Source organism: Cyprinodon variegatus, unplaced genomic scaffold, assembly GCF_000732505.1.
Source record: "Cyprinodon variegatus isolate N-32 unplaced genomic scaffold, C_variegatus-1.0 Scaffold761, whole genome shotgun sequence".
Taxonomy (NCBI): Eukaryota; Metazoa; Chordata; class Actinopteri; order Cyprinodontiformes; family Cyprinodontidae; genus Cyprinodon; species Cyprinodon variegatus.
Genome location: NW_015151214.1, coordinates 155,420 through 167,833, shown reverse-complemented (window position 1 = coordinate 167,833; position 12,414 = coordinate 155,420).

The following is a 12,414-nucleotide window of genomic DNA, read 5'->3' as shown; positions in this document are numbered from 1 at the left end:
CATCCATCCATCCATCCATCCAACCATCCATCCATCCATCCATCCATCCATCCATCCATCCAACCATCCATCCATCCATCCATCCCATTCATCCATCCATCCATCCATCCAACCATCCATCCATCCATCCATCCATCCATCCATCCATCCATCCATCCATCCATCCATCCATCCATCATCTAGATAGAAGCTCCATGATGCAGTCAAGCACCTCAACGTAACGTTTTTTTTTGTTGCTGAAACCCCGTTCGTTGTGAACGCACCATCAAAGGACACCATTCATCTGATGCTGCTGGAACTCAAGGAATTCCACGGCTGGAAGGGAATGTCTGTCCTTCTCTTTCTTTGCCCAAAGGTCTCCTCATTGTGCAAAGTGCCCAAAAAAGGGGCACATTTCTCCCATTCAGCTATTTGAGCAGATGAATACCTTGGCACAGAAGCTCTACTCTGAGATCCCATTAATTACAGAGATCCAAACCTCTTCACTATGGCATGTATCCTGGTTTTTTTGGTTAGGCTGAAGTTTCTGAAGACTAGCACTACTCTGCTGGGGTTCTTATTCTGATTTTCGCTGAGCTCCAGAACACCGTTTCACCTTCATCCGTGATCCAGATGAGATACTGGAAATGTTTTGTTCTTTTTGCTAAAAATTGCAAACTCTTACAGCATTTTTCATCATCTTACCAACCAAGTGCTGTAAGCTGAGAGTACATAACATTTTAAATTCACATAACCCCGCCATCATGGTAAAGAAACAAACACCCAACAGGTGTTTGAGTTCTTCTAAAGAATTTCACAGAGCGTATTAAAGAAGAAATGAGATGTCAAAACACAAGTGCTTGTTTGATTTGCAGGGTGAGAGACAAGGTAAGACGTGAGTTCCTCTATCAATCCAAACATAATGACTTCATGTTCCTTGCTGACGAAGCCAGCTTATAAACAAGCTGGAAAAAATTAAGCAGACAATGTTAAAGCGGCTCCAAGACAACCAGGACCACTTGTCCTTCCTCTTTGAAACACACTCTGCTTTGGGAGTAATTAATGCAGCTTATGGTGGAGTACAAAGGCAGGATATTGCCGTATTGTGCTGCTGTCTGTGTGAATGAGAGAGGAAGAGAGCCACCTGTGTTATATTCCCAAAAAAACCCCACTCTGTTTGCATTTCAATGCAGCATAGATGCTGTGGTGTGTTTGCAGCCTGTCTTTCTCTGAATCTTTGTATTATTTTTAGCGTAATTCTTATCAACGTGAGCTACTGGATATGAGAGGGAGAGAGAGAAAAGGGAAAAGAATGAGCGCATCTCGGTCTAAGAGCATTAGCGGCGAGTCCGTTCTCTGTATGTCAATGAGGGGATTAGAGGACAATTCATTAGCCAGCCTTTGATAGGTGGCTGGCTGAGTCTGTCCTCTGCTGCTGCTCACATACTGGCAGGCAGGGAGGCCAGGGGTGGAGGAGGAAGCCTGCATTCTAGTCTCTACATCCTCCTTCGACTGTTTTTTGCTCTAACATCTCGTTTCAATCATCACCAGCCTGATCTATTTAGAATCATGTATTCATACCTTCAGAATATAATCATAATCGCTCTGTAATCACAAAACGACAAATTCTACAGCTGTGTATTCTACCCCCCACCCCCCAAACACCAGACATCATTGAAACGTTGGTTTTCAGGCTATATCTGGTCCGTCTGTCATTCACTGCCAAATCTAAATAAGTCATTTTTTCTTAAACTAAGTGCATTTGTTCTTGAATTGAGGAGGTAATTGAAACACTTTGTCAATAGAAAAAGATAATTTACATTTAAAATAAGCAACTGCATTCTCTTGTTATAAGTGCATATTATCTAATAAACTTATTTTAAGAGTAAAAAATACTCCCTTCATTGGCAAATCATCCCATTTACTTACTAATATTAAGGATAAATACACTTGATTTAAACATTTTTACTCATTTCTAGATCATTTTTGACCAAACCAAACAAAGGGTCTTGGGTCTTGCTCAGGGACCCAGAGTGAAGGCTGTGGGGATTGAACCGGGACAACTGGTCCAACACTCCTCCTTGCATCCATGCCGGCTCTAAAATTAGTGACAATTTAAAGGAATAGTACACCCAAAACATGATTAGCCTTCATTTTCTACTCACCCCCATGCTGAACAACACTCTGGAGTACTTTTTTGNTGAGGACAGAGCAGAAAACAGAGCAAGGGAAAGAGGACACAAGAGGGCAGCAGAGGACAACAAATGGAAAACCAGGAAGACAGGAACTAACAAGAAAATAATAATTAAACACTAAAACAAGAAGCAAAGTAAAGCTGAATACTCTAAATAAACATAACAAAACCAAGACTGTGACAAATACAACGAAATACGATGAAAAAAACGTACGAAATTACTGTGCATCACTTTTCGTATGATTTCATACGAACTGATAATGAGAATACACTGTTCTACCCCTCAAACACCACACATCATTGAAATGTTGGTTTTCAGGCTATATCTGGTCTGTATGCATTGCATTTGTTCAGCATTTGTTCAGCATTTGTTCTTGAATTGAGGAGGTAATTGAGACACTTTGCCAATGGTAAAAGACAATTTACATTTAAAATAGGAAAAAGCAACTGCATTCTCTTGTTATAAGTGCATTATATCTAATAATCTTATTTTAAGAGTAAAAAATACTCCCTTCATTGGCAAATTATCCCATTTACTTACTTATATTAAGGAGAAATACACTTTATTTTAAAAATATTTACTTATTTCTAGATCATTTTTGCAGTGTACACCGGAAAAACAATTCAGAAATGAGTAACAATTTTTTAAATTAAGTGAATGTAACCTTAATTTGAGTAGGTAAATGAGATGCTTTGCCAATGGAATGGGAATTTTTACCCTTAAAATATGATAATTAGATAATATGCTCTTGAAATAAGACACCGAAATATTGTTTTCTTATTTTAAATGTATTTGTCTTGTTCCACTGGCAAAATGTCTCTTTTATCTCCTCAATTCAAGAACAAATGACTTATCTAGATTTTTATTTTTTCCAGTGTACTCTTGATTTAGTCCAAATATAGTGGTTGAGAATTGTGCTATTTTTGGTCGGTCTGATTTCGTAACACATTAGTCCAAAAATAGACGCTGAAAAGACGTTAAAGGAGAAGTCGCTCATATTCAGAATTCAAACTTCTGAAAGTCCTTTAAATATGAAATTATTACATGCTGTTCAATGAATGATAATTAAATAATTTAATTGAGAGTAATTTTCATGTGAATGTGCTTTACTGGAGGCATCCATGTTTGTCAAAGAACACTACTGCCACCTACTGGTTTGTGACGTCACGGTGCGGTATCGGCTGTTGATCAAGTCCAGTATAAATCTAGCCCTTAAAAACAAGGAATTTCAGATGATAACTTGTCGTCGAAGGGCCAGAGACAATTTTCAACAATGTTACATTTCATCATTCCAAACAATAATGGCTCAACATGGAGGACATGGATTCTACTCACAGGGTTTTTTTTTTTTTACTATAAACCAAACAAAGGGTCTTGGGTCTTGCTCAGGGACCCAGAGTGAAGGCTGTGGGGATTGAACCGGGTTTTTGAAATGTTCTCAGAACACAAGCGCACTGCTCTGACAACTAGGCCATCACTCCCCCTTGCACCCATGCCTGCTCTAAAATTAGTGACAATTTAAACCCACCCATCCATCCATCCATCCATCTTCTTCCTCTTTATCCTCCTCCAGCTGCTCTTGCAGGGGACCCCAAGGCGACATCAGGCCAGCTCAGAGTCCCTCCAGCGTGTCCTGGTCCTTCCACCAGGCCTTCTCCCAATGGGACATGCCTGGAACACCTTCCAAGGGATGCCACCAGGAGGCATGCGGAACAGATGCCCGAGCCTCCTCAGCTGACTCCTTTCGATGTTGAAGAGCAAGGACTCTATTCCAAGCTCCTCCCGGGTAACTGAGCTCCTTCACAAGGCGCCCAGCCACCCTGGGAATGAAACTCATTCCGGCCACTTGTATTCTTGATCAGGTCCTTTCTGTCGTTACCCAGATCTTATGATCATAGGTGAGGGTGGGACCGTAGATTGATCGGTAAATCGAGAGCTTTGCCCCCCGACTGAGCTCCGTCTTCACCATGACAGTCTAATACACCAACCGCATCGCTGCCGACGCCGCACCGATCCGTCTATGGATCTCACGCTCCAGTAAGGGAACCAACATTACTAATAGAAAAGTCAATTTGTTCCCAGTTATTAAGCTGGGAAAATGTAAAGTATGCAAACCTCTGTCTGTTTTAAAAATAACCCCTGGTCTGTCATCTCCTCCACTAAGTCAGTTTGTAAAGATCAGGAACACACGGACAGTAACACGAGGGTCGGCCAGAGGAGACGGTGTTGTTATTCTGTGTAAAAGTGCTTTTAGTCAAAGAGGCTTTGCAGTGACAGCAGCTCAGGAGACGAACTCTGACCCTTCAGAACATCAGAGAACTCACAACAGTCACTATTTTCAAAAAGCATCTAAAAAAACTGGCTCATAAGACATCAGTGATGTCGGCATTAGTATAATGTCTTCCATTAACGTATGTATGTATTGTTTTATTCTATTTTATTAACCTAAAGTCTATAGTCCAGCGAACATTAATTCTGTGTTTTTTAAAAACATTTGATGAGTAGTTGTAGCTATTTTAATTTCTTGTATTTTTCGTTGTAAAATTCTTCTTGATGGGAATTCTGATGCATTTGCAGGAATGATTAACAATGTACACTCTCCTTGTCAAATACATAAATAAATCTAAACCTTAACCTGTACAGTTTGGACAAATGGAAAAAAAAAAAGGGCTTAAAGGCTTTCGTCTAGTAGAGTTCTATTTCGTCTGTTTCTATCTTGAATCTCATTCTTCCAGCCATGAATCATATTCCCACACTGGTGGAGAGTGTTTTAGCTCAGAGAGACCAGCAGGTTTTTCTTCATCATCGCTGAGTTCAGGGAAAGAACTGATCTGTCCATCAACCTCCAGCTTCTTCTCCATCATTACTGCAAAACAAGACACCAAGATAGTTTAACTGATCCTTTGGCAAAGACTGACCTCCGACCAGGAAGGAGCAATTAAACTGTAGAAACTGTAGAGGAGCAGCTCCTAACCTCTCAGTGCATGCATGACGTCACCAATAAAAACTCATTCTTTGCCAAAAGCAAGAGTAGGACTCTGAGATTCCCAAACTAAACACTCTTCTCTCTACGACTAACGATCATATATTTGTTAAGCTTATTTAGTAAATGTATATGAATTCTGTCCTTTTATGCTTGTAAGCAAAGAACGCATTTAAAAAAAAGAAATCTGAAAAAAACAAATGCAATCAAAGATGAAACTTACATTTATTTATTTTTTTTTATCAAAAAAGGCTTTAAGAGTAACTTTGCATCTTTCTCAGCTTTTTCCTTTTTTTATTTTCAAAGGAGTTTTGTGATTGATTTTTTTAATTTCTAGATTTTATGTCTCCGGAGCGTAAAAATTCAATGTATAACATGAATGCATAAAAACTTATTTTATTTCAGTGTTAAATTCTGTTAAAAATAATTATTATTATAATTGGTGTGAGTCATTATGCTTGGCTTACGGCTGAAGGCAATGTGATCTGTAAAATAAAATTATAAAAGAAAAGCAATGTGTAAAAAAAAACATTTTAAATAAACAATCTATAAAAAAAATAAATGTCAAGATTGTCATGATTTAACTAAGGTCTGACCCAAAAAAGCAGAAAAACCAATACAGGGGAAAGTTTAAACAGGTTTATTGAGGGGATTGTGAAGAATCCAGTGTTGTTCCGAACACTGCTCAACCGGAACTGGAAAGTGAGGGGAACACACTATGGTTAGTTCAGGCTCAGTGGGAAACTTGATTCTCGAACTTGAAGAGTAGAAATAGATTGTAGACTCACGTTTCCAGATACGTGGTTGACTCTTAACTCCAGTCGGTGTGGGGTGTTCCAGTGTTTGTCTCATTCGATGGAGGGCGGACAGGATTTACCCAGAATGCGGTTATTTGTAGGTGAATGGAAAAACTGACTGCCACTTAGATTTCCTGCGGTACTTGAACGGGTCGTAGTGGAGATGAATCCCTTTCTCAGTGTGAAGCTCAAACGATCTCCTTGAGGGAAGTAGATCCAAACCACCAGTTTGGATCCTCAGCTCAGTTTGAAGCTCAGATGATCCTTCCAGGGAGAGAAGGTCCAGAAAACATCCAGTTTGCAGGATGACTTCCTGCCGAGGTTCAAAGACAAAAATACCTTAGTAAGGACTCAGGTTGACAAAACTCAGTTTGACTCAGCAAAACTCTAGAGTACCCTGCGGTACTTGAACGGGTCATAGTGGAGATGAATCCTTTTCTCAGTGCGAAGCTCAAACGATTTCTTGGGGAAAGTGGATCCAAACCTCTTGTTTGAACCCTGGCTCAGTTTGAAGCTCAGTTGATCCTTCCAGGGAGAGAAGGTCCAAAAAAATCCAGTTTGCAGGATGACTTCCTGCTGAGAGGCAATTAAAAAACAAAGTTAAACTCAGGTTGACAAAAACTCAGCTTGACTCAGCAAAACTCAGCTTGACTAGAGTACCCAAAACTGGCAAACACTCTGGCGTCGAGGTAGTGGCAGTCAGCAGCTTAAGAACGCTCCGTTAACGAGGAAACTATCAGCAGGTGTGTGAGGAGGCGGACCAGAACCAGGCGCCTCCTGCTGGAGGGAGGGAGACAAACACAAAAACACAAACCACACAGACAGGAATCCTAACAAAGATAAATTATCTGTAAAACAAAATCAATTTGTTTCACATGACAATTTACAAAATATGTTTTTGTTCTTGGCCTGCAATAATAATGGAACAAAATTCATTCCACCAGAAAAAATCTAAATCTAGATAAGTCAATTTTCCTTAAAATAGGTGCATTTGTTCTTGAACTGAAAAGGTAAAATGGAGGTTTTGCCAAAGGAACAAGACAATTTACATTTAAAATAGGAAAACGCAATTGCGTTATTTCAAGTGCATTTTATCTAAATATCTTATTTTTAGAGTGAAAATACTAATTCCATTGGCAAATCATCTCATTTAACTACTCAAAATAAGGGTAAATACACTTAATTTAATTACACTTAATTACTACTTATTTCTAGATCATTTTTCCAGTGTCCATAAATGACTACTATTGAAATTTATCAGCTTGAGAAATCTCCCTTACTTTCCTAACTTTCGCCTTTTCTGTGTGTTTGGTTCTGTTTTGTCTTTTTAAACTATAAACATTTCAAAAGAACAAGTCATGTAAGAACCCCTCCCCCCTCCCCAACCTGTTTGTGTTTGATGTTTCCTTTGAACAGGCTTTTGGCTTTACACGAAACATCATTGACGCAAACGGAACAATAACAGTTGCCTGCGAACGCTCCTGCTCACCCCTCACGTTGACATGTGGTTTAGATTTCTCTACAAAGGTTTGCCAAAAATAAACACACTGATGTAAAGAATTATAAGAAAATAAAAAAATAAAGCCCAGGAAAGAAAAAAAAAAGGCAGATTTATGAATGTGTGTATGGTTTCAATACGGCGTAAAATAAACGTCCATCTTTCTCAAATCTTCTTCATCATTTCCTTCTTCCACTTTGGACTCTGGACGTCAGATTTGGGTCTTGGGGAGGAGAAAGATGGAGTCATACAGGATGGAGGAGAAGATGCTGACAGTTGAAGGAGGAGAAGAATGAGCCGAGGAACTGTTTAGATCCATGCCTCTTTTTAAGAAGCTGATTGAGACAGAAGGCAAAGAGAGAGAAAAAGAGACGGATCGACTCCCTGGATCAAAACCAGGACACTAATTTATCCTACGATCATCTTTTAGCATGTTATAAAGTGATTCCAACATAAGGATTAGATTTATTCTCTTTACAAGCAGGTCAATCTGAAAAACTCACACAGAAAGGAAAAGATAATTAGAAGAATTTTATTGATACAATTACTTTTTCGTTTTTGGCGCTCAGACCACGGCAGGAAAACATCAGCGCGGAATTTGCTTTGATATGAATGAACAGGAGTAGGCCTGAAACTGGTGGTGGAGTGGAGATAGATGAAGGTGGTCAGTCGATGGCTCTGTTTGAATTCATGGGCTGCGTCCTCCGAAGGCCAGATTCGTCATAGCGCGGCGCCGAGGTCTGGTCGGATTCCTAGAGTCCTCGTTATGCGGCCTACAAATGCGTCCTTCATTTGCACGATTTGAAGGACGGGTCCGATGTATCCTCTCTATCCTTGGTTTTCCCAGGATTCATTGTGAGACCAAGCAAGCCGGCTGCTCCGTGCTTAGTGGAAAAAGGTAATGGCGCCAAACAGTGGTGAAAATTGGAAGTTCAGTTTAATATAATCCAGTCTGTGAATAGTTCCGTCTGAAATGAATGAAAATAGTTGTTTTATTGCTTATAGAGTCAGATATGTGGCGGTAATGTTTGATTTATCTAAAGGTTTTATCTGTTACTGTGTAAATGGGTTTGGCTGGAATTTAGGGACATATTCTAATAGATCTGCAGGGTGGGGGGGGGACTATAAATCTGATAGGAGTTAAATTTTTTTTATTGTTGTTTTGCACAATATGCTTAACTAAGTATTTTTTGTTGTTGAATATTAGAGATTTTGCAGATATATTTTTTATAAATACATTGTTTAGATTTACTTATATCTTTCTACCCCTTTTATAGAATAGAATAGAATAAAAATTAATAGAAATCCCTTTATTGTTCAACAATAGGGAAACTATGGTGTTTATAGCAGCAAAAAAATTATAGAGAAAAAAATCACACAAATGTGGACCTTTATACAGTAACGGACATTTGAAAACAGTTTTCAACATCAGAGATTTGCAAAATGACAGCAGCACGTTCATTTTATTTGCTTATATTTGTTCCTGCTCCCGGTGGTTGGAACCTTTATTCCACTTTGGATTCTCATGAGTGAAGTCTTTGTTCACTTTTCCTGCTTTGTGTGTCAACTGTCACGGTTACTGCAGTAAAAGCCACCAAACGGTGGACCTGTTTCAATCCACAGCCAACACTCTTCCGGTCTCCTTATTTTCATAGACTTCGAAGGATCCATTCCAGGTAGACCGCGTCCTTGGAAGACGCAGCCCATGACTGCTGGTTGGCGGGACGGTCTGCTGAGCTTTATGGGGAGATCCAGTGGACTGCGTGAGCTGATACTAGAGCTTCACTCAGGGACCTGGAAGATGGAAGTTAAGCTTGGATAACACAGGTAGCATACTCCTGTCCATGATGAGCAAGCATGAAACGACAGTGGAGAGGAAAAACTCCCATTTTGGAAGAAACCTCTGGCAGAACCAGGCTCAACATGGCGGTCTTCTGCCGGACCGGTTGAAAGAGATTGCCTGATGAAGCTTCAGTTTCAATGGTGGAGGAGGGGATGGAGGGGGGGTTGAATAGGGGTAATCTGAATTGAAGTCCGACATAGCGCGACTGCTGCCTGCGCTTCGGGTAGCAGACTGAGACGTGGATTTGAAGACCTTTTAAGATTTATAGTCCACTGTATAGTCCCCATTCTATGGTGGAGGTTTGGGACCAGCTATTGTGATGCTAGCAGCGCCTTTAAAGTCGTAGGGAAGCGGCTGTTCCAACGATTGCAGTTCCGAATTGTCCAGAGTGGTGCCCAACTTTACACGAATTAAATAAAGTGAATGGGATTGGTCGTTTATCAAGGGGGCGGGATTGTTGTGGCAGAAGGTTCGCAAGCACATTTGGTTGTGGCCAGTTTGTTGGAAGCATCTTAGTGCTAGTAGGTTCCCAATGGGAAATTCCATTGGGACCAAGTAGCACTAAATTGGTGCCTTAGAAACGACGCTGTCAAGGAACGCTATGGACAGCGGAACATGCAAGAGGAGGAGAGTTTAGTGTCGGAGGTCGTGGATGAGTCTCCTCCGTCATCCATTTTTTATTTAGAGGAGGAAAGCGGGGACGAAGATGTTGTGGAAGAGGACGCCAGGGCGGCAGAAGCTTGGTTTGGTGTAGAAGGCTTCCAGCCGTACATGTTTGAGCCCTTGCCTCGCAACGCTGCCAGTTCTGTTAGCTCTACGCCTGCCGAAGACACAGACGTCCATCCCCGTGAACACTGGGACGCAACTCAATGGGAAAGGAAAGGATTTTGGTTTCAACCGTTGCGTATATTAGCTGCGACACATGAATCAAGATGCTATGACCGAAAACATTTGATTGACAGATGACCGTTTAAATATGATTTTAGGTGTTCAGGCTGACGTATAACTAACTGGCCTGCAGAAGATAATGGAAAAAAAACAACAACACATATTTTAAGACATAATTTTTATCTAAAATAGAAATGTTCCAACTTTTAAGACGATATCGTCTGATAAAAGAATACATTTAAATAGATGTTTAAGCCAGAATGATTTGACATTTAAATATGATTTCCCTACGATTTTAAACAGGTGGTTAAAAGGCTTCTTTTTAAGTGAGAACTGAAGGAGATTATCCAGAGTTTACATATTTATAAACGGGAACACATAAAGTTCATTCTGCATCCTTGTTGCCGTTGAACTGAAAAAATAATCCCAAACTGTTTACAACGAGAAATCAATTATTTTTAAATTGACATTATCAATTAACAATTGGAACTGATTAAATCTAAGAAATTGTCAATTAATTATAAATGTGTTATTTGTTTAAGCTCCTATTTATTCTTTAGTGTGAAACCAGGCTCCTAATTCGAACGCCGTCGGGCCCTTGGCCCCTCACCCCCTCCTTTCTCCGCTCCTCCATGCTTTCCACTCATCCCAACCATCTTTTTAATCAACCTGGCAGCTCTTTTCATTTTTTTAATAAATCCAAACCCTCTTATAACTTTCCACTCTAAAAGATTTTTTTTCTTCCACTCATCATACTCTCCTCTTCCACCTTTCCTTCCTCCTCGTCCCTCTTATCTCTGGTCTGTGAGAGCGATGCTGGTCATTAGCGCCGTAGATGGGCCTCTTCAGCGCAGGGCCGCCACCCTCTCTGCCGGGGAGAGAGGCACAGAGGGAGAGAGGGAGCATGGGAACCGTTCGGCACTAAACTTTTACAGGAGCGTAGGAGACGGCCGACCCGTTATCTACGACATCGAAGTAAATCAAGTCATAAAAGCTTAGCCTGGCTGTCATCTTCTCATTTTTATTTCCCTGTTTCTTTGACCTTTTCTATATTTCTTTGCGTCTCTCCAGGAGCCCCCCCACCCCCCATCTAACTTGGAGACACTCAGCACTTTTATGCCTTCGGTCGTATCTCATTGTCTCCCATGGGTGCGATGTAACCCTATCTGTCTCAGCCACTCTCTGGTCCTAAGAGATTTCTCCATGTCTCCCCCCCATGCTGCCATTTTCTGTCCACAGGGACCAGAAACTAAACATGAGACCTACACCAGAGAGACGGAGAGGAATGTCAAACCCTTCCAGTCAAAATTAAGCCTTCCTTCATATTTCAAGTCTTTAAGTCTGAGTCGTTTTGTGGTTTAGAAGCTGCAAAGCCTTTCTGGATGCAAATGACCATAAAACACCTTAAAGCTGAACATTTAGTGACTTTCTTTACACTTTCAACATTCCCCTACGACTTTAATGAAAAAAATTATTATTTTGGGGGTTAATGCATCTTATACCTGCATCTTAAACACCTGCCCGCTAAGACGTCGGAGGCGCTAAGATGCACGCTCAATACCTTTAAGGACCAGTCGCTGTTAAAAAGAAACTGAAACAGAATAATAAGACAGAAATACAAAAATGGACACGCTCAATTTCAATTAGTGAAACATAACTTTATTGATCTCTCATTTGAGAAATTTACCTTAGCATTTAGCCAATCCCTTTGGGGAGCTGTGGGCTGCCATTGTGCGGCGCCTGGGGAGAAGTGTGGGGTTAAGGGTCTTTGCTCAGGGACACAGAGTGGCAGTCTGTGGGAGTGGGACTCAAACTCAGAACCTCAGGATTTCAAGCTCTAAGCCCTAACAACTACTGTATGCCGCCACTTCCCCTGTTTTATTCAAAAATGCTTTTTCAATACAAATAAATTCAGATTTCTTTTAGATTTAGTGAATTTTCATAAATATAGATTCAGTTTGGGTGATTTTAAATTCAGTTTCTGATAGTTCTGTAGGTTTCTTGATAGCAAAACTGTTTCAGGTTAATATTTCTCTATTCAAAATGATACAAAGCCTCTAAAAAGTGCTGCATCCTAGTGAGAGGAAGTCAGTTTTATGTTAAAATAGTTCCTATTGTCTTCTCTCTCTGAAACAACATTAAAAGCAGTGGTGTAGTCTACATTATTGTAGTGGGTATACTTTTTAAGCATATTTAACATTGCTTAATTTCTCTGTTGCTTAAATTTGAAT